General features: G+C 52.0%; 1 pseudogene; it reads left to right on the top strand.

The window, feature by feature from the left end:
• Nucleotides 1–406: 406 nt before the first annotated feature.
• LOC146862280 (serine/threonine-protein kinase RIO2-like) overlaps nucleotides 407–22037 on the top strand; it is an 85842-nt pseudogene continuing 64211 nt past the window's right edge.

Raw genomic sequence — 22037 nt, 5'->3', positions numbered from 1 at the left:
TAGGTATGGGAAAAATGGGGAACTCACGCCGCCCATCCCTGTCAACAGGGGAGTAAGACAGGGATGTGTGCTTGCCCCTACCATGTTCGGCAGCTACATCAACAGACTGGTAAGTGCGCTGAGAGAACTTAATATAGACGCCCCCAAACTAGCGCACAAGCCAATTCCGGCCATGATGTTTGCACACAATACCCTAATCCTCTCCAAGTCTCCCATGAGTATCCAGATAATTTTAGACGGGTTCTGTGAGTTCTGTAGGTCTAGAGGGTTGGAGATCAACATTCAAAAAACAAAATTTATGGTCTTCAACCCCAATAGATCAACCCGCCCTAACCCATGCATGAACGGTACTCCCCTAGAGTGGGTATCTATGTTTGACTACCTGGTCCTTACACTTACTGAAAACATGGCCTGGGGGCCTCAAATAGATAAGTCAAATCTTAAACTGGCCCAGACCGCAGGTGGCCTGGCCAAGTTCAATAGAAAGTCATCCCACAAGCCGGTAAGTCCAGTCATGGAGATCTATAAAACCCAGCTTAGAAGTGCTGCCCTATATGGGGCTGAACTCTGAGGGCACTATCACCTTAAGCTTATTGTTAAAACAGAGAACAACTTTCTTAGGCAATTATTCGTATTACCGGTGAGTTCCCCTCTGATTACACTGCGTATGGATCTAGGGGTGAGACCCATTGCAGAGGAAATTGGCTGCATACCTCTACTCTTTTGGCGGCTCCTCTGGGTGACACCGGAACTGGCCGAGTATAGATCTGAGCTCTTAGAAATTTTTAGACTCCCCTGCATAGGAAAGCTGTCATGGTTTGCATATATTAGGGAAGGTCTACGTGCAATTGGCAGAGACGACCTATGGGATAATCCAGATACAGCCTGTTTGAGAATCTCGCATAAACAGTTAAGTATCAGCTATTGAGGTGGCATACTCAACAAACTCCATGAAGATTCTACCACTGGTTCTCTTACATCAAACTTTCTGGATGTGAAGGTTACGTACAATATTGAGCCATGCCTAGATGAAATCCGACCGGCATTAGCCAGGAAACTGTGTGTGCAGTTTCGGCATGGCTGCCTTCCCTTGCGTTCCTTCACCAACAAATGGTCCAGTGGCACTTCATTGGGGTGTCCAGCATGTAGCTCGGTGAGGAGTCTGAGCTCCATGTTTTCTTCTTTTGCCAGGGATACCATATAATTAGACACAGATGGTTGATCCAGTTGTGTAGGAACCTTGGCACAACACATTGTAAAGAAGCATTAAGGCTCCTAGAATATAACACTGAACTCCACATTGTCTATGCAGTATCACGTTTTCTAAACTAAATGTGGTGGGCACGGATGAATTTTCTTAAGGTTTAACCAAAGACTGGGCTTTGTGATTGACCGTCTCATTGTTTTAATCTCAAGTAACATTTTAACCTATAATTGTTTTTACCATGATTATTATCCTTTTTAACTGTTTTAGTAATGTTTGTATCTATTAGTGTTTGTTCTTTTATGGTGTATAAACTGAAATAAAGAAACAATTGATGAAGATGATGATGAGAAGAGCCTATATTTGTTACCTCTAGTTGTCCTAGAAAGAAATTATAATATGAAGCAACATCTTTGGCTACAAGAGCATGCCAGCTGTGAGTGGGTCTCCTTTCCTGAACAGACTGAATTAGTATATATAAGACATGTTCTAAAAGAAGAATGCTACGAAAAGGAGTCAGAGGAGGAAGTTGAGTTGTAGGTGGTAAGCTTGAAAGACATAAACAGCAAAATATTATAGTAGAATCTGGTGACAAAGGGCCATTGTTTTAAAAGGTGCCTGTATGTGCACAGCTTTACTTTGTGAATAAAAAACTGTAAATCCAAAAACATGTTATCATGTTAGCAGATTAAAACAAATGAACATACAACTGTGATTAGTGTATAGTGATGTGTCTTTAAGACATTTTAAAGCATCCAAATCGCATGCCCTTCCCAAATGAAACAAAACAAAGAAGCCATAAAGCAGCAATTAGAATGCTATCAAGCCATCAAAATAAACTCATAAAAAACACACAATGGCTCTAGTGTATAAAATAACTACTTGAAGATTAATCACACATCCTATCCTGACAATAAAAATGGAAAATGTAAGCATCCCCAAAATTACGTCTTTGATGGATAATCCTTTCAAGAAATGGCAAATCATAAAAAGCACATGAAAGCTAATGAATGAAATGGGCTGATCCCAAGCCCAGGTTCTCTTTCTGTACTTCTTACTGTAACTTTTTGAAAAATTCATTACATTACATCCACCAACAAATAAAGCTATCTATAGACAAATGTTAAAATCTGTTCACATTTCATGATACAGAAACTGGGCATTGTATTAACATTTTCAATCAATATCTCTTTTTGGAGGATGATATGCTTCAATTTGTACATTCTCTAAAGCCTTTAGCGAATCATATTGACTTTAACCTAATTTAGCTCAAAATGAATGTTAGAACTGCAGATTTGAAGTGTGTCACACACTTGTTCAGTTGCTTCATGAATCATGAATGCAGGGTAAACATGCTTGTCATTTCAAAACATTGGTTCTAACCTTCAAGGCTTCCAAACGCTGTTGTGCTGCCCTCATCAATGCTTGTTTCTAGATGCTATTATATACCCCAATGCTAGGCACTAGGGCCCTAATGCACAAAGGTAAACTTACACTTTTTTATAAGTTTACTATTTTTTGCAATTCACACAGGAATTTTACAAGCAGTATCTTTACAACTGCGGTGTCTCTGTACTTGATGTGTGTTAGAACCGGCGGTCTCTAGTTGGCAGAGGTATACACTTCTGACAAATAGGGACCAACCAACTCTAGTCAGGGAAAGGGGATTACACACTCAGATAACCCCTGCTATCCCCTTGGTAGCTTGGCAGAGCAGACAGGCTTATCTCAGAGGCAGTGTGTTAAGCATTTATGACCACATACAGTAATAAAGTGAATACACTACAGATGGACACGACACAGAAGTTATTATAAAAATAGGATCTTTATATAAGGTTTAGCACAAGACCAAATAACGACAAAAATATACCACAGTCTTAATAAATACTCTTTGGAAGGAAAAATAATAGTTCAAGTAAGGTTTCTTCTTGGCAAATAGTTCTTTAGCAAAGTATTCTTCTGAGCACAGTTCTTTGGCAACAATGTAACCCCCACAGGAGTCACACGACGTCGAGTCTACAAGATTCCCAAGGTTCGGCGTCGACCGCGAGGAGCGCTACGTCGAGCCTGGAGTCGCAACAGACCCCACAAGTACAGTACCTTGAGAAACGAAGAAAACGAGGATCCACGGCGTCGAGATGTCGGCGTCGAGGTCGGCGTCGATCGTGCCTCGGAGTCGGGTCAATCCGCAGCGGCGTCGAGGGATGTCGGGCCGGAGCAGCGCTCACGGCGTCGAGAAGGGCGTCGAGTCGATGCGATCAGCAGCGGCGTCGGGACGGGGTCGCTTGGAGGTAGAGCCGATACTCACTCCTCACTGGCGTCGATACCGGCGTCGAGACGGGGTCACTTGGAGCCGGGGCCGATACCCACTGCTCACTGGCGTTGCTGCTGGCGTCGAGACTGCAGATTTTCCCTTGTGTACTGGAGACAACACTTTCCAGCAATTCAGCAATTCAGTAGATGGTGAAGTCCTTTGGCCCTGTGACTTCAACAGGAGACTGGCACTCTTCCAGTCCTTGGAGATTTCCTAGCAAGTGTTCAGAGAGTACACACCAAGTTCCTCTCTCCTTGTTCCTTGGCAAAAATAAAGAAGCAGCCTTCAGGTTCCTCCACAGCAAAACAGCACTCTGGCAGAAAGGGGAGGCAAGTCCTTAGATCAGCAGGCTTCTTGTCCTTGGTACAGGTTTCCTTGTCAGAAGTGATCTGAGTTCTTGGTTCAGGGGTCCTTCTCTTATACCCCATTTCTCCTTTGTTCCCTTTGTCCAAGCAGGGAAATTCCCACCATCTCAGGTTTGTTGTGGGTGTTGCCAGGCAGAGGCACCTGGCCTATTCACTGAGCAGGGCAGGGTCCTCAGCCGCCCAGCAGGAGGCGGAGCCAGTATTGTCACTGGCAGGAGCAGGGCTATCAGTCGCCCAGCAGGAGGCGGTGCCAGTATTGTGTCAGGCAGGGCAGGCTACTCTTCCCTCACTCTATGTGTAAACGCCCCATTCACCCCACACTGACTCATTCAGACCTCTGGAGCCACCCAGCCCCTGACACACACACCAAACCAGCAGAGACCGGTAGATAGTTGGACAAGAAACTAGCCACTTTCTAAAAGTGCTATTTTCAAACATAGAATTTAAAAACCATCCATCCTAAAGGGTGTGTTATTAAATTCTGAGTTCAGGGATACTAAACTCGACTTGCTACCATGCTCCCTGAGTCAGATAGATTATAATGGAGTTAATAATCAGTCTGCCCAGTCTGGCCTATTGGAGGCAGGTAGCCCTTCAATAGTGAAAAACGAAAATGGCTGTAATTCACTATTAGGCCATGCCACACACATCAGGGCATGACCTACCTTTTACCAACAATGCACCCTGCCCTAGGGCCTACCATAGAGGTGTCTGAAATGTGGCAAAGTGAAGGTTTAGAGACTGGCAAGAAGGTTTCCTTACAAAGTCGACATGGCAGTCAGGGACTGCACGCAGGCGCTGCGGTGGCAGGCCTGAGACACATTTTACACGCTGCTTCTGTGGGTGGCACAACCAGTGCTGCAAGCCCACCAGCAGCAGTTAACTTACACGCCCTTGGCACACGCAGTGCACTAGACTAGGGTCTGAACAGTAAGTCAACCAAGCCAATCATGGTAACACCAATCAATGTAACAATTTAACATAGGGAGCACTTGCACTGTGGCACTGATCAGCAGTGGCACAGTGCCCAAAGCAATAATCCAGCAAAAACATCGTAAACAGAGGAGGCAAACAGAAAAAAATGGAGGAGAGACTCATGCCAATGATGCCAGGTCTAACACGTGTCCCCTCCAGCTGAAATGTGGGGAGAACTACCCTTCACCCAGGGAGTCCTCATCACTAAGGCGGAAAAATCTGGACAGACCATCAGCATTGGCGTGATCTGTACCAGGGCGGTGTTCCACTGTAAAGTCCATCCCCTGTAGGGAAATGGACCACCTCAACAGCTTTGGGTTCTCACCCCTCATCTGCATTAACCATCTGAGGGGCCTGTGGTCTGTCTGAACCCGGAAGTGAGTCCCAAACAGGTAGGGTCTTAGCTTCTTCAGCGCCCAGACCACAGCAAATGCCTCACGCTCTATCGCACTCCACCTTTGTTCCCTGGGAAGTAACCTCCGGCTGATGAAGGCTACAGGTAAGTCTCGGCCCTCCTCATTCATCTGTGCTAGAACAGCCCCCACACCATGCTCTGAAGCGTCTGTCTGGACAATGAATTCTTTTGAGAAGTCGGGTGCCTGGAGGACCGGTGCTGTACACATTGCAGTTTTCAGGGTGTCAAAGGCGTTCTGACAGGCGTCAGTCCAGATCACAAGTCTCGGCTGCTTCCTGGAAGTCAGCGAGGTCAAGGGGTGCACAATGTTGCCATACCCCTTGACAAACCTCCTGTAGTAACCCGTGAGACCCAAGAAGGCTCTCACCTGAGTCTGGGTTTTGGGCGGTTCCCAAGCCAGGATGGTATCTATCTTGGGTTGCAGGGGGGCCACCTTGCCGCTCCCTACTTGGTGCCCCAAGTACACCACTGAACCCTGCCCAATCTGGCACTTACTAGCCTTGATTGTGAGGCCTGCTCTGCGCAGGGCCAACAACACTTCCTGGAGGTGGCGCAAGTGTTCCTCCCAGCTGGCGCTGAACACTGCTATGTCGTCCAGGTAGGCGGCGCTGAAACCTTCCAGCCCGGCCAATACCCGGTTAACCAACCTCTGGAATGTGGCAGGGGCATTCTTCATCCCAAAGGGCATCACACGGAACTGGTAGTGCCCATCTGGTGTGGAGAATGCAGACCTCTCTTTTGCCCCATCAGTCAAGGCGATCTGCCAGTACCCAGACGTTAGATCAAACGTACTAAGGTACCGGGCAGCCCCCAACCGATCGATGAGCTCATCCGCTCTGGGGATGGGGTGCGCGTCAGTCTTGGTGACCGAATTGAGTCCTCGGTAATCCACACAGAACCGAAGTTCTGGTGAAGCACCAGGCGCCGCAGCCTTCGGGACCCAGACCACTGGGCTGGCCCAAGGACTGCTAGAGGACTCAACCACCCCTAAGGCAAACATCTTGGAGACCTCCTCCTTGATATATGCTCTGACCTTTTCGGTCACCCTGTAGGCCTTGTGCCTCACAGGAGTGCTGTCCCCAGTGTCCACATCATGGACACACCACTGAGTGACACCAGGGATTAAGGAGAACAGATCAGGGAATTGTACCAACAGATGGCGACAATCTTGCTGCTGCTCAGGGGTCAGTGTGTCAGAGAGGACAACACCATCCACTGACCCATCTTTTTCTTTTGCACACAGGAGGTCAGGAAGAGGCTCACTCTCCTCCTCCATCCCAGCATCTGTGGCAAGGAGCATGCCCACTTCGGACCTTTCTAAGTGGGGCTTTAACCGGTTGACATGCAGGACCCTTAAGGGGTTCCTGGGAGACTTCAAGTCCACCAAGTAAGTGACATCGCTCTTTTTCTCCACAACCTCAAATGGTCCAGTCCACCTGTCCTTGAGTGCACAAGGTTCCACAGGGGCCATGACCCAAACTTTCTGACCAGGTTGAAGCTCAACCAGAGTGGCATTCTGATCGTACCACCGCTTCATCTCTTCCTGGCTGGCCTCCAGATTTGCCTGAGCAAGATCTCTGAAGCGCCGAGTCTGGTTCCTAAAGGCCAGCATGTAACTATATACATCCTGGGGAGGTTTCCTGGGAGATTGCTCCCAGCCTTCTTTGACCAGACTCAAAGGTCCTCTTACCGGGTGACCATACAAAAGCTCAAAGGGGCTGAACCCTAGAGACTTTTGTGGCACCTCACGGTAAGCAAACAGCAGGCATGGCAAGAGGACGTCCCATTTACGCCTCATTGGTTCTTCAAGACCCATGATCATGCCTTTTAGGGTCCGGTTGAATCTCTCAACCAGCCCATTCCCTTGAGGGTGGTAAGGAGTGGTAAACTTGTAGGTTACCCCACACTCCTTCCACAGAGACTTCATATAATTTGAAATGAAGTTGGTGCCCCGGTCTGACACCACCTCTCTGGGGAACCCCATGCGGGAGAAAACACCCATCAGTGCCCGTCCCACCACGGGGGCCGTCACTGTGCGGAGAGGGATGGCTTCCGGGTACCGGGTGGCATGGTCCACCAAGACCAGGATAAACCTGTTGCCCATGGCTGTCTTGGGGTCCAGTGGCCCCACAATGTCAATTCCCACTCGCTCAAAGGGGGTACTGACGACGGGAAAAGGTTGGAGGGGAGCCTTCTGCTTCCGCCCACTTTTCCCACTTGCCTGGCAAGTTTGACAGGTCCTACAATGGATATCTGAATCCCTTCTCATCTGAGGCCAATAAAAATGGGTGACAAGCCTGTCATAGGTCTTGTCCTGCCCCAGATGTCCAGCTAACGGAACGTCATGAGCCAACCCCAGTAGTAAGGCCCCGAAGCGCTGGGGTACCACCAGCACACGGGCTGACCCAGGTTCAGCAGCCTTAGGCTCGCTATACAGGAGGTCGTTCTCCCAGTAGACCCAATGTGATCCTGACTGATCACCTGTCGTTTGGGCTGAGGCCTGCTGCCTCATACCCACAAGAGAAGGGCACACTTTCTGTTCAGCACAAAATTCCTCCCTGGAGGGACCACCATCCTGCTGCCAATGGGTCAGCTCGGGCAGGTCTCCCAGTTCGGCCACTTGTTCTCCTGTCGGTTCCAGGGCATCCCCCTCAGGGTCTGCTCCCTCCTGGACCGCGGGAACGATGGGGGACGGTTTCCCGCGCCCCCTGCCTCTTCTCTTCACGGTTGGGACCTGGGCCATACTTTCAGGCTCCGGGCCCCCATCAACACCCTTACTGACTGACATGGACCGGGTGGTCGCACACACCCACTCAGGCAGACCCAACATTTCCAGATGCGCTTTTCTCTCCACCTTAGCCCAAGGGGAGTCCTCCAAATCATTGCCCAAGAGACAATCAACAGGCATGGCGGGCCTCACAGCAACCTGAAGAGTACCTGAGACCCCCCCCACTCAAAAGGAACTTGAGCTACCTCACACTGACTCTGTGAGTTGTCAGCAGCTACAACGGGGTAGAATGCATGCGGGACCACCTGCTCTCTGGACACCAAGTGACACTTGACAGCTGTCACACTCGCTCCGGTGTCTCTGAGAGCTTCCACCCTATGGCCATTAATGGTCACCCACTGCCTATATTTCTTAGTGTTACTAGGCAGAGGGGTTGGAGGGACCATTTCCACGTCTCCTAAAGAGACCAGGGACATTTCTGCGGGACCCCACCCACCGGGGGCACCCATCTCATCCCCTCCCAGGGCTACACTCGCTACCTGACGAGGGGGTGCACGCGGCGGTGCATTCGAATCCTTCATGGGACACTGGGGATCATAATAACGGTGTCCCACCTGCTTACAGGCATAGCAGGTCATGGGGCCCCTGTGAACAGGTTTACCTGTCGGGGCCTCTGGCTTCTTTACAGGGAGAGGCTGGGAACCCTTCCCTTGGTTCCCTTGGGGACTACTTTGGGGCCCTTTTTGAAACTCCCTCTGTTTACCCCTGTCCCCCCCACTCTTCTGCTGGGGACCCTGCCCACCTTTGGCTGAGTCTCCCACTGGACCCTTGTGGACCCTGGTACTGACCCAGCGGTCCGCCTCCTCAGCAAGTTTTCTAGGGTTAGATATCTTGCTATCAACAAGGTGCTGGCGTAGCTCTGGAAAACAGTTATTAGACAAGTGCTCCCAAGCAAACAAATCATAAAGAGCATCATAACTATCAACCTTGCTACCCTTTATCCAACCATCCATGGTTCTGCAGAAAAAAGACACATATTCAACCCACGTAGTACCAGGCAACTTCTTACATTCTCTAAAGGTTTGTCTGTACTTTTCTGGAGTTAAGCCATATCTCAGCATTAAAGCATCTTTCATATGAGTATAAGACATCCTATCCTCAGCAGGAAGGCTCAACAAGGTATCTCTCCCCTCGTTTGTAAAGCGGCTCCACAACCCCGTTCCCCAATCCTTCTCAGGGACCCGGTGGGCCAATAATGCTAACTCATATGCTTTAAACCATTGGCTAATATCTTCATTCTTACTGTAATCTTTGATCACATCTTTAGGAAAATAAAACCGACTTTCTGCAGGCACAGATGGAGTGCTGCCACCAGAGGGATTCAACTCTAAACTCTTAGTTTTAAGCTCCATCTCCCTCACCATCTTCTCACGTTCAAACGCTAATTTCTCTCTCTCAAAATCTAATCTTTTGCTCTCCATTTCAGCTTCTCTCTTGCTTCTTGCATTCTCTAATTCCAACTGCCCTCCTAATTTAAGTTTTGCCATTTCTAACTTGTACCCCCTCTCCTTCTCCCTGTCTTCTAATTCTTCGGGGGAAAGGCTCCTAGAGGACGCACTACTGCCTGGAGATGACACTGTCCCACCTGTGGGCTCTTCCTCTTCCTCTTCTTCTTCCTCTTCCGGTACCACCACCGGATCAGAGGGATTTCTGGCCTCTAACCAGGCCTTCAGCGCTTTGAGGAAGCCCTCTTTCTTTGAGACACCTGTGGTCGGAACTTTAAACTGCTTGCAAAATCCTTTTAGATCTTTTAGCGTGTAGGAATCTATCTTCTCCTTATCAAATTCCCCCACAACAATCTCCACAGGTGTAGTAGCTCCGGCATTCTCCATGGTCAAAACTGGCAGTGTTTAAAAAAATAAGCTCCAGGAAAGCGGAGAACAAAAATAGGATATCCTACCAAAAACAGATTGTGGCTGCGTTATGGTCTGCCTTCACTATGTAGCGTACACTAATCACTGCACATGAGTCATAAATGCAAAGTTCAAATCCCACCGCTGCCACCAATGTTAGAACCGGCGGTCTCTAGTTGGCAGAGGTATACACTTCTGACAAATAGGGACCAACCAACTCTAGTCAGGGAAAGGGGATTACACACTCAGATAACCCCTGCTACCCCCTTGGTAGCTTGGCAGAGCAGACAGGCTTATCTCAGAGGCAGTGTGTTAAGCATTTATGACCACATACAGTAATAAAGTGAATACACTACAGATGGACACGACACAGAAGTTATTATAAAAATAGGATCTTTATATAAGGTTTAGCACAAGACCAAATAACGACAAAAATATACCACAGTCTTAATAAATACTCTTTGGAAGGAAAAATAATAGTTCAAGTAAGGTTTCTTCTTGGCAAATAGTTCTTTAGCAAAGTATTCTTCTGAGCACAGTTCTTTGGCAACAATGTAACCCCCACAGGAGTCACACGACGTCGAGTCTACAAGATTCCCAAGGTTCGGCGTCGACCGCGAGGAGCGCTACGTCGAGCCTGGAGTCGCAACAGACCCCACAAGTACAGTACCTTGAGAAACGAAGAAAACGAGGATCCACGGCGTCGAGATGTCGGCGTCGAGGTCGGCGTCGATCGTGCCTCGGAGTCGGGTCAATCCGCAGCGGCGTCGAGGGATGTCGGGCCGGAGCAGCGCTCACGGCGTCGAGAAGGGCGTCGAGTCGATGCGATCAGCAGCGGCGTCGGGACGGGGTCGCTTGGAGGTAGAGCCGATACTCACTCCTCACTGGCGTCGATACCGGCGTCGAGACGGGGTCACTTGGAGCCGGGGCCGATACCCACTGCTCACTGGCGTTGCTGCTGGCGTCGAGACTGCAGATTTTCCCTTGTGTACTGGAGACAACACTTTCCAGCAATTCAGCAATTCAGTAGATGGTGAAGTCCTTTGGCCCTGTGACTTCAACAGGAGACTGGCACTCTTCCAGTCCTTGGAGATTTCCTAGCAAGTGTTCAGAGAGTACACACCAAGTTCCTCTCTCCTTGTTCCTTGGCAAAAATAAAGAAGCAGCCTTCAGGTTCCTCCACAGCAAAACAGCACTCTGGCAGAAAGGGGAGGCAAGTCCTTAGATCAGCAGGCTTCTTGTCCTTGGTACAGGTTTCCTTGTCAGAAGTGATCTGAGTTCTTGGTTCAGGGGTCCTTCTCTTATACCCCATTTCTCCTTTGTTCCCTTTGTCCAAGCAGGGAAATTCCCACCATCTCAGGTTTGTTGTGGGTGTTGCCAGGCAGAGGCACCTGGCCTATTCACTGAGCAGGGCAGGGTCCTCAGCCGCCCAGCAGGAGGCGGAGCCAGTATTGTCACTGGCAGGAGCAGGGCTATCAGTCGCCCAGCAGGAGGCGGAGCCAGTATTGTGTCAGGCAGGGCAGGCTACTCTTCCCTCACTCTATGTGTAAACGCCCCATTCACCCCACACTGACTCATTCAGACCTCTGGAGCCACCCAGCCCCTGACACACACACCAAACCAGCAGAGACCGGTAGATAGTTGGACAAGAAAATAGCCACTTTCTAAAAGTGCTATTTTCAAACATAGAATTTAAAAACCATCCATCCTAAAGGGTGTGTTATTAAATTCTGAGTTCAGGGATACTAAACTCGACTTGCTACCATGCTCCCTGAGTCAGATAGATTATAATGGAGTTAATAATCAGTCTGCCCAGTCTGGCCTATTGGAGGCAGGTAGCCCTTCAATAGTGAAAAACGAAAATGGCTGTAATTCACTATTAGGCCATGCCACACACATCAGGGCATGACCTACCTTTTACCAACAATGCACCCTGCCCTAGGGCCTACCATAGAGGTGTCTGAAATGTGGCAAAGTGAAGGTTTAGAGACTGGCAAGTAGGTTTCCTTACAAAGTCGACATGGCAGTCAGGGACTGCACGCAGGCGCTGCGGTGGCAGGCCTGAGACACATTTTACACGCTGCTTCTGTGGGTGGCACAACCAGTGCTGCAAGCCCACCAGCAGCAGTTAACTTACACGCCCTTGGCACACGCAGTGCACTAGACTAGGGTCTGAACAGTAAGTCAACCAAGCCAATCATGGTAACACCAATCAATGTAACAATTTAACATAGGGAGCACTTGCACTGTGGCACTGATCAGCAGTGGCACAGTGCCCAAAGCAATAATCCAGCAAAAACATCGTAAACAGAGGAGGCAAACAGAAAAAAATGGAGGAGAGACTCATGCCAATGATGCCAGGTCTAACAATGTGATGTAGAAATAAAAACATAAATTGAAAACCAAAAGGAGCTTTAAGATTTATTGGGATGGCACATCGCCAATCAGGTTACTGTGAGTTACTGTGCGATCAAGGATTGTTTGCAAAACAGCATATGACATATTATGATGTTGTTGGACCCGGCCTCGTAACATGGCTCTACTGGTCCCCACACCACCTAACCTGGTACCGGCAGCCCCAATCCCCCGGACTAACCGATCCTTTCCACCAGAACACACGCACCCGACCCGGACCTCCTCGTCCATGGCCTCTCTCCCTTCGGCCACCCCGGGCCCGCGTGCCCACTTCATGCACCAAGATGGCCGTCCGGCCCCAGCGCGACCCGGGCCTAGAGGCGCCACTCCGGCTGGAGGACATCACGCTTCCAGGGGATGAGAGAGGGAGGAGCAGTTTCTATCGCACCTCTGAACCCCCCTGGGGCGATGGGTTTCGATCGGCCCTCCGGCCTCCCTGAGGGCTGGCTCCACGCCTGCTGGGTGTCTGGGACTCCTCCCGACCCGGCCCTGAAAAGATCACAAGACAATGGCAGGAAACCCCGACAAGCGACCCCCAGGTGACAAGACCCCTGCCTGCACAGACTCAGGACATCAAAGAGGGGTCGACCTATAACAAGGGGTGATCTGGGACTGTCCGCAGATTCGACGCTGGAACAACGAGAGCCTGCTGACGCGGTCGCGGCTCCTGGAACTTAGAACCACCTGAGCCCTGCTGAGTGACTCGCGGCTCCCTGAAGATCGTAACACCTCCGAACTGTACCTGAGCCCTGCTGAGTGACTCGCGGCTCCCTGAAGATCGTAACACCTCCGAACTGTACCTGAGCCCTGCTGAGTGACTCGCGGCTCCCTGAAGATCGTAAGACCTCCGAACTTGTACCTGAGCCCTGCTGAGTGACTCGCGGCTCCACGAAGATCGTAAGACCTCCGAACTGTATCTGAGCCCTGCTGAGTGACTCGCGGCTACCTGAAGATCGTAAGACCTCCGAACTTGTACTTGAGCCTGCTGAGTGACTCGCGGCTCCCTGAAGATCGTAAGACCTCCGAACTTGTACTTGAGCCTGCTGAGTGACTCGCGGCTCCCTGAAGATCGTAAGACCTCCGAACTTGTACCTGAGCCCGCTGAGTGACTCGCGGCTTCCACAGACTCCACCGGTCCCGCCGGACCCCACGACAACCAGCCTACCCCCCAGCTCGAGGATTGTGAGCTGTGCGCCGGGTACGCCCTTGCCTTGAACCTTTTACCAGAGACTGTCCCGCTACCCCCTATCCCTTCCGAGACTCATTGAGCCCGTGCTCTCCTTGTACATATTTGCAGTGCTAACCTCTTTGATAAAGATTGGTTCCTAAGAACGCACGGTGTGGTGTTTCTGTGTCGTGTGGTGCCAGAAGTACGATCCTCGATACGAGATTTCTCCTCCTGAGGAGTCTCCCGCCAGTGCCCGGCTACGATACTTTGAGGGTGGGTCTCAGGGTAGTCAGGACCCCCTTTCCGGGCTCCTCTGAGGTCGCCGTCTAACATTGGTGGCAAGCGACGGGATTCGGGCCCATCACCGAGAGATCGTACCGTGAACAACGGACGCACTACCGACAAAGATGGCAGAAGGAAACGCCATGATCCCCGCAGAAATCAATGCCAACAGGGTGTTCCAGGTGGAACAACTAGAAGAATACACACACAAAGAACTAAAGCAATTCTGCAAAGAACTTAGAATCGCTACCACCGGTCTCAACACCAAGGAAGATTTGCAGAAAGCACTGAAAGCCTGGGTGGATGCCGGGGCCTCCCGCCCGGAAGACACGGGGGAGCGCCCCGACGAGGCCGAACCCCCGAAGGCGAAAGCAGCAGCAATCAGGTGCGAGGCATCGTACCAGACGGGGGTCTATCCCCGGAAGAACTCGCGGACAGAGAGAGAAGCCGCAATCACGAACTCGAGTTAGCTAAACTCAAAATTGAAGGCGAATTAAAGTTAGCGGAGAAAAAGCTAGCAGTAGAGCAAATGCGCGTGCAAGGCGAGCTAGAAGAGAAGAAGCTCCAACGGGAACACGAAGGAAGAAAGCTCCAACTAGAGCACGAACGCAGCTTGAAAGAAATCGAGCTCAAGGCCAGAAGTGAGGAAGGGAGGCCCCCGGGAAACCGAGAGGCGACCTCCCCAGCGGAGCAGAAGGTCCACATCCCCAAGGACGTGGTCAAGGAATAAAAACGATGACATTCAACAATGGTTCAGGGCCTACGAGGTCGCCATGACCTCCCATCGGGTCCCGCAGAAGGACTGGGGGGCAGGGTTGTGGGGACGGTTTCTGAGCGAAGGAAGAGACACCCTGCTCGACCTACCCCTCTCTCTGCAGACCTCCTACAGCCACATGAAAGAGGCTCTACTCACAAGGTACGGTCTCACCCCCGAGATGTACCGTCAGCGATTCCTGGACTGCAGGAAAATCCCGGGCACCACCTGGGTGGAATATGTAAACTTTTTTAGTCGGGCCTTCGATGGGTGGGTCAAGGGCAGCAAAGTCACCACCCTTGAGGAACTCACCGACCTCCTGTTGTGGGAACACCTGGCTGCGAACTGCTTTGTGGAACTACGCCAGCATCTGCTTGACAGCAAACTCACCGATCCCAGGAAGCTGGCGGTGGAAGCAGACCGCTGGACCAACACCCGGGTCACCCGGGGCATGGTAGGAGAATACCCCCGAGCCAGTCAGGGACCACCCCGCCAGAGAGGAGGGGGGAACCAGGGAGGCCAGAGAGAGTCCCAGCCGAGTCCCCCAAAAACCCAACCTCCACCTTTCCCAGCGCCCCCCCCCACCAGTAACCGGACCCCCCGGGAGACGGGGACACAGGGTAACCGTCACTTGTTTCCGTTGCCAGAAGCCCGGCCACTACGCCAATGACCCAGAATGCCCCATGGCCACCCAAAACACCCCTGCAAGACAGATAGCCAACATAGCTCTGGGGGAGGAGGTTGAGGAAACCGGGGAGTGGGAACCTGCAGCCATGGCCCTAGTATCCTTGGGAGATAGGGAGATGGTCCCTGGTAGCCTCCTGCCCTCCAACACGAAGAAATACGGGCAGCTCGTCAAGATCAATGGCCACCAAATAGAGGCCCTGCTGGACACCGGGGCCAGCATCACCGGTGTCCTCAGGCACTTAGTCCCCGAGGAGCAGATCCTCCCCAACGTCTTTTGCCCAGTAATTTCCGCCGATAATAGAGAGAGTATTTGTCAGGTAGCTCTGGTGCCGTTTGAGTGGGGTGGGGTGATAGGTAAGCTGAGGGTTGCCGTAAGAACCTCCCAGCCGGTCGACTGCCTCTTAGGGAACGACCTGGAGAGTTCTCCCTGGAAGCACGTCGAGCGCAAGGCCCACCTAGAGATGATGGGGCTCCCCGAGTGGGTGTGCGCCACCACCCGATCCATGTCAGCTCGACTTCCCCCCCTGGGAGAAGTCGAAGACGCCCCGACCGAAGAAGTCAGAGCAGTAACCCCCGAGGGTCCTCCCGTCCCCCCACCGGAAGGGCCCGTCGCCAGCGACGAGCCCTCCCTGTCCGACACCGTCCCGGTCCCCGAGTTAGGCGATCTACCCGAGTTGGCCCAATGGCGCCACGAGGGCGGGCCCACCCGGGAGGAGTTTTGCCGGGAGCAAGCCACTTGTCCTTCCCTGGTCGGACTACGGCGCCAGGCCGAGGGCCAAGCCGCAGGCGACCAAACTGGAACGCACCGAATTTATTGGGAGAATAGCATTTTGTACAGTGAGCAGAAGTCGGTGGAGCTGGGATCCGGACGGGTGCTGGTGGTACCCCTCCGCTTCCGAGACTTCCTCCTGGGCTTAGCCCACGACGTCCCCCTCGCCGGCCACCTGGGTCAAGACAAGACCTACAGCCGTCTCGTGACCCATTTTTACTGGCCTAGAATGAGAGCAGCTGTAGAAGCCCACTGCAAGTCCTGTCCCACATGCCAAGCTAGTGGGAAGAGTGGGGGGAAGCGCAAGGCTCCCCTCCAACCCTTCCCGGTCGTCAGTACCCCCTTTGAACGAGTCGGGATCGACATCGTGGGGCCCCTGGACCCCCCCACCTCCCAAGGTCACCGTTTCATCCTGGTCCTGGTGGATCACGCCACCCGATACCCTGAGGCGATCCCCCTACGCACCGTCACGGCCCCCGTAGTGGGCCGGGCCCTGATGGGGATCTTTTCCCGGGTAGGTTTCCCCCGCGAGGTCGTGAGCGATCGCAGCACTAATTTTATCTCGAAGTACATGACGTCCCTGTGGCAACAATGTGGAGTGTCCTACAAATTCACCAACCCGTACCATCCCCAAGGGAACGGCCTAGTAGAGAGGTTTAACAGGACTCTGAAAGGGATGATCACCGGCCTAGAAGAGCCCCTCCGGCGTAAGTGGGACGTCCTGCTCCCCTGCCTCTTATTCGCTTACCGAGAGGTCCCCCAGAAGTCCCTAGGGTTCAGCCCGTTTGAGTTGCTCTATGGACACCCCGTCCGAGGCCCCCTCAGCTTGGTTAAGGAAGGGTGGGAGGCGGCACCCCAGACCACCCCACGAGATGTGTTCCACTATGTTCTGACCCTCCAGAACCAGACCAGGAAGTTCCGAGCACTGGCCGAGGCCAACCTAGAGACAAGCCAAGAAGAGATGAAGCGCTGGTACGACCAGAATGCCACTCTGGTCGAGTTCCAGCCGGGCCAACAAGTATGGGTCATGGCCCCCGTAAAGCCAGGCGCCCTCCAGGACAGGTGGACCGGGCCCTACAAAGTGATTGAGCGGAAGAGTCAAGTCACATACTTGGTGGACGTCCAGTCGCCTCGGGATCCCCTCCAGGTCCTTCACGTGAACCGCCTCAAGCCTCACTTCGTGCGGACAGAACTGAGCCTCCTGCTGGCCACCGATGACGGGGCCGAAGATGAGTCCGATCCCCTCCCGGACCTCCTGTGTGTCAAGGAGCAGGATGGCTCCGTGGAGGGAGTAAACCTCTCCCCAGCTCTCACTGCCCAGCAACAAGAGGACTGCCGCCAGCTACTAGGACAATTTGCCGACCTCTTCTCCCTGATCCCCCGAGTCACCGACTGGTGTGTCCATGACGTGGACACCGGGGACAGCCCGCCGGTGAGACACCGAGCATACCGGGTCCCAGACCGGGTCCGGTCCTGCATTCAAGCTGAAGTCTCAAAGATGTTGACCATGGGGGTGATCGAGCCATCTGACAGCCCCTGGGCCAGCCCAGTGGTCCTGGTCCCGAAGGCAGCGGCCCCCGGTGTCGCCCCCGAGCTCCGGTTCTGTGTGGACTACCGGGGGCTCAATGACGTCACCCGAGCCGATGCCCACCCCATTCCACGAGCCGACGAACTCATTGACCGACTCGGGGCAGCCCGGTTCCTCAGCACCTTCGACCTCACCTGCGGATACTGGCAGATTGTGCTCACCGAGGGGGCCAAGGAGCGGTCCGCCTTCTCCACCCCAGATGGGCATTACCGCTTCCGCGTAATGCCCTTCGGAATGAAAAATGCCCCGGCCACCTTCCAGCGACTGGTGAATAGAGTCCTGGCCGGGCTGGAACAGTTCAGCGCGGCCTATCTAGACGACATCGCCGTGTTCAGTTCCGAATGGAGTGAGCACCTCCAGCACCTCCGGAGGGTGCTAACCGCCCTGCGCCAGGCAGGCCTCACAGTAAAAGCCAGCAAGTGCCAAATTGGGCAAGGATCAGTAGTCTACCTGGGGCACCAGGTCGGGAGTGGCCAGGTCGCCCCTCTACAGCCAAAGATCGACGCCATCGTGGCCTGGGAACCCCCCACCACCCAAACGGAGGTCCGAGCCTTTCTGGGCCTCACTGGCTACTACCGAAGATTCATCAAGGGGTATGGCAGCCTTGTCGGCCCCCTCACAGAACTCACCTCCAAAAAACAGCCAAAGAAGGTGCACTGGACGACTGCCTGCCAGGAGGCGTTCGAGGCTCTAAAGAAGGCCATGTGTACTGCCCCCGTCCTCCAGGCTCCCGACTACTCCAAGGAGTTTGTAGTCCAAACCGATGCCTCCGAGCATGGCATTGGGGCCGTCCTGTCCCAGGTGAATGACCAAGGCCTAGACCAGCCCATCGCCTTCCTCAGCCGGCGGCTGTTGCCCAGAGAACAGAGATGGAGCACCATTGAGCGCGAAGCCTTTGCCGTGGTCTGGGCGCTCAAGAAACTACGCCCTTACCTGTTCGGCACCCATTTCAAAGTCCAAACCGACCATCGGCCCTTGCGATGGCTCATGCAGATGTGAGGAGAAAACCCCAAGCTACTGCGGTGGTCAATCTCCCTCCAGGGGATGGATTTCACCGTAGAACATCGCCCTGGTACTGACCACGCCGATGACCTCTCCCGGTTCTTCCGCCTCAGCGAAGAGAACCCCCCAAGATGATGGGCAGTTCTCTCTGGCTTTCAGCTGGGGGGGACGCGTGTTGGACCCGGCCTCGTAACATGGCTCTACTGGTCCCCACACCACCTAACCTGGTACCGGCAGCCCCAATCCCCCGGCCTAACCGATCCTTTCCACCAGAACACACGCACCCGACCCGGACCTCCTCGTCCATGGCCTCTCTCCCTTCAGCCACCCCGGGCCCGCGTGCCCACTTCATGCACCAAGATGGCCGCCCGGCCCCAGCGTGACCCGGGCCTAGAGGCGCCACTCCGGCTGGAGGACATCACGCTTCCAGGGGATGAGAGAGGGAGGAGCAGTTTCTATCGCACCTCTGAACCCCCCTGGGGCGATGGGTTTCGATCGGCCCTCCGGCCTCCCTGAGGGCTGGCTCCACGCCTGCTGGGTGTCTGGGACTCCTCCCGACCCGGCCCTGAAAAGATCACAAGACAATGGCAGGAAACCCCGACAAGCGACCCCCAGGTGACAAGACCCCTGCCTGCACAGACTCAGGACATCAAAGAGGGGTCGACCTATAACAAGGGGTGATCTGGGACTGTCCGCAGATTCGACGCTGGAACAACGAGAGCCTGCTGACGCGGTCGCGGCTCCTGGAACTTAGATCCACCTGAGCCCTGCTGAGTGACTCGCGGCTCCCTGAAGATCGTAACACCTCCGAACTGTACCTGAGCCCTGCTGAGTGACTCGCGGCTCCCTGAAGATCGTAACACCTCCGAACTGTACCTGAGCCCTGCTGAGTGACTCGCGGCTCCCTGAAGATCGTAAGACCTCCGAACTTGTACCTGAGCCCTGCTGAGTGACTCGCGGCTCCACGAAGATCGTAAGACCTCCGAACTGTATCTGAGCCCTGCTGAGTGACTCGCGGCTCCCTGAAGATCGTAAGACCTCCGAACTTGTACTTGAGACTGCTGAGTGACTCGCGGCTCCCTGAAGATCGTAAGACCTCCGAACTTGTACCTGAGCCCGCTGAGTGACTCGCGGCTTCCACAGACTCCACCGGTCCCGCCGGACCCCACGACAACCAGCCTACCCCCCAGCTCGAGGATTGTGAGCTGTGCGCCGGGTACGCCCTTGCCTTGAACCTTTTACCAGAGACTGTCCCGCTACCCCCTATCCCTTCCGAGACTCATTGAGCCCGTGCTCTCCTTGTACATATTTGCAGTGCTAACCTCTTTGATAAAGATTGGTTCCTAAGAACGCACGGTGTGGTGTTTCTGTGTCGTGTGGTGCCAGAAGTACGATCCTCGATACGAGATTTCTCCTCCTGAGGAGTCTCCCGCCAGTGCCCGGCTACGATACTTTGAGAGTGGGTCTCAGGGTAGTCAGGACCCCCTTTCCGGGCTCCTCTGAGGTCGCCGTCTAACAGATGTTATTTAGCCTGGAGGGCAGACAGTCTAATTCATTAGCATGTAGAAAATCCTTTAACATATTTAAGGAGTCCCAACATTTAAAAGGGAAACATTGAATATTCTTAGGTTATTCAAACAGTGTGTAAGTACTCAAGGTTGTTAGACCAAACTTAAACTGAGGGGTTGGTTTGTGTCCACATCTGAGTGAACAATCATATCAAAAGCAACTTTGTAATGGCATTCATAACAGACAATAATTGTTATGCAATTTTTTGCTGCCCATTTTTATTGAGCTCAGACCTATGAAAACCATATTGGGCCTCCCAGGATCTGAGCCTGTAAATACATTGGGCCCGATTCACAGAATTAACTTAAGACAAAATCCTAAACTTACTACTTTTGGTATTCACAGAATGCACTTACTACTTTTGGTATTCACAGAATGCACTTACTACTTTTGGTATTCACAGAATGGATTTACGACTACTAACTTTACGTCTGCACTCGGGCCGGAAATTCCGGCCCGGAGGCGGAGCTTCTGGCCCGGAGGCGGGGCTTCCGGCCCGGAGGCGGAGCTTCCGGCCCGGAGGTGGGGATTCCGGCCAGTGGCGGAGATTTAGCCATGGCCAAAATCTCCACCTCTGGGCCGGCCCGGAAGCCCCGCCTCCGGGCCGGAATTTCCGGCCCGAGTGCGGACGTAAAGTTAGTAGTCGTAAATCCATTCTGTGAATACCAAAAGCAGTAAGTGCATTCTGTTAATACCAAAATGGTAGTAAGTTTAGGATTTTGTCTTCAGTTAGTTCTGTGAATCGGGCCCATTTCACCCACAGATCTATGCTGCTGCTACTGAAATCAGTGAGCAACCTCATCAACAGGCATGAGCCAAAATATTCTCCTTTTCACCCTAAATGTGAATGCTTAGAACATGGCTTGATCATTCTTAGGCACAGTGTGTTTTTATTTCCCTATGGAATATGTACATGATGTCAATAGTTTTCTGCTTCTGACATATGAATCTTATGAGATACTTGTTCTTCCTCTAAGTGTCCTCCTATTCTATAACTAATTGAGACACTTTGGGCCTTATTCACAAACTGCACTTTGTAGTAAGTTTTATACTACAGTAGTACTACAAAGCTTACCACAAAGTGCTAGTCACAAACTGTGTTTGCTAATTTTGGGTAATCACAAACTGCACTTTTATAGAAACTTACCCTTTTGTAGTAACATGCACCTTTGTAATAACTCCCTACCTTCAATATTATCTGTTTCTGTGGAAGTCTGTTGCAGTACCAATTGTTGGCCATGTGTAGTGCTGGACATTCTACAAAAGTATATGTTACTACAAAAGTGTAAGATACTACAAGAGCAAAGTTTGTGAGTACCCAAAAGAAGCAAAGTTCATCAAATATGTAAACTCCACTCAAAAGTGTAAGTGTACGTTTCCTTTGTGAATCCAGCCCATAATGTTGATGTTGGCCTCAATTAAAAAAGTGAGTGAGGTAAATTCTGAAGGACAACTAGGTAATCAAAGCCCTCAGAAAAAGAAGCCCTCCTTGTTTATTTTGTTAAGATCAATTTGATGGATTTTTCTCAAGTTCAAAAGTCAAATCTGTTTTGTTAGACATTCCAGAAGACGATTGTGGTCTATGCAATCAAATATCACAGAAACTTTCTCTTTAATCAACATATCGATCTGATCCTGAAGTCAGTAGCCATTGTGTAACTCAAACCAGGGACAAATCTGTGTCCCTTTGGATCAGAAAACAATTTCTAATCCAGCTTGTGTCTCATCATATTCAAAGGTATTGCTGAACCTAGCCACTATATGACCCTTCACAACCTAACCGCAAATTGTCAGTCCGAAAAGGGATGATTGCTTGAAGGGTTTAAAGTACCAGTGGTAAGGTGTCATTAGAATATCAGTTGATCACAGTCTACATAAGTATCACAAGC

The sequence above is a fragment of the Triturus cristatus genome, chromosome 2_2 (assembly GCF_964204655.1).
Source record: "Triturus cristatus chromosome 2_2, aTriCri1.1, whole genome shotgun sequence".
NCBI classification, from domain to species: Eukaryota; Metazoa; Chordata; class Amphibia; order Caudata; family Salamandridae; genus Triturus; species Triturus cristatus.
The sequence above is the reverse complement of the archived record's forward strand: the minus strand, read 5'-3'. Positions and strand labels throughout refer to the sequence as shown.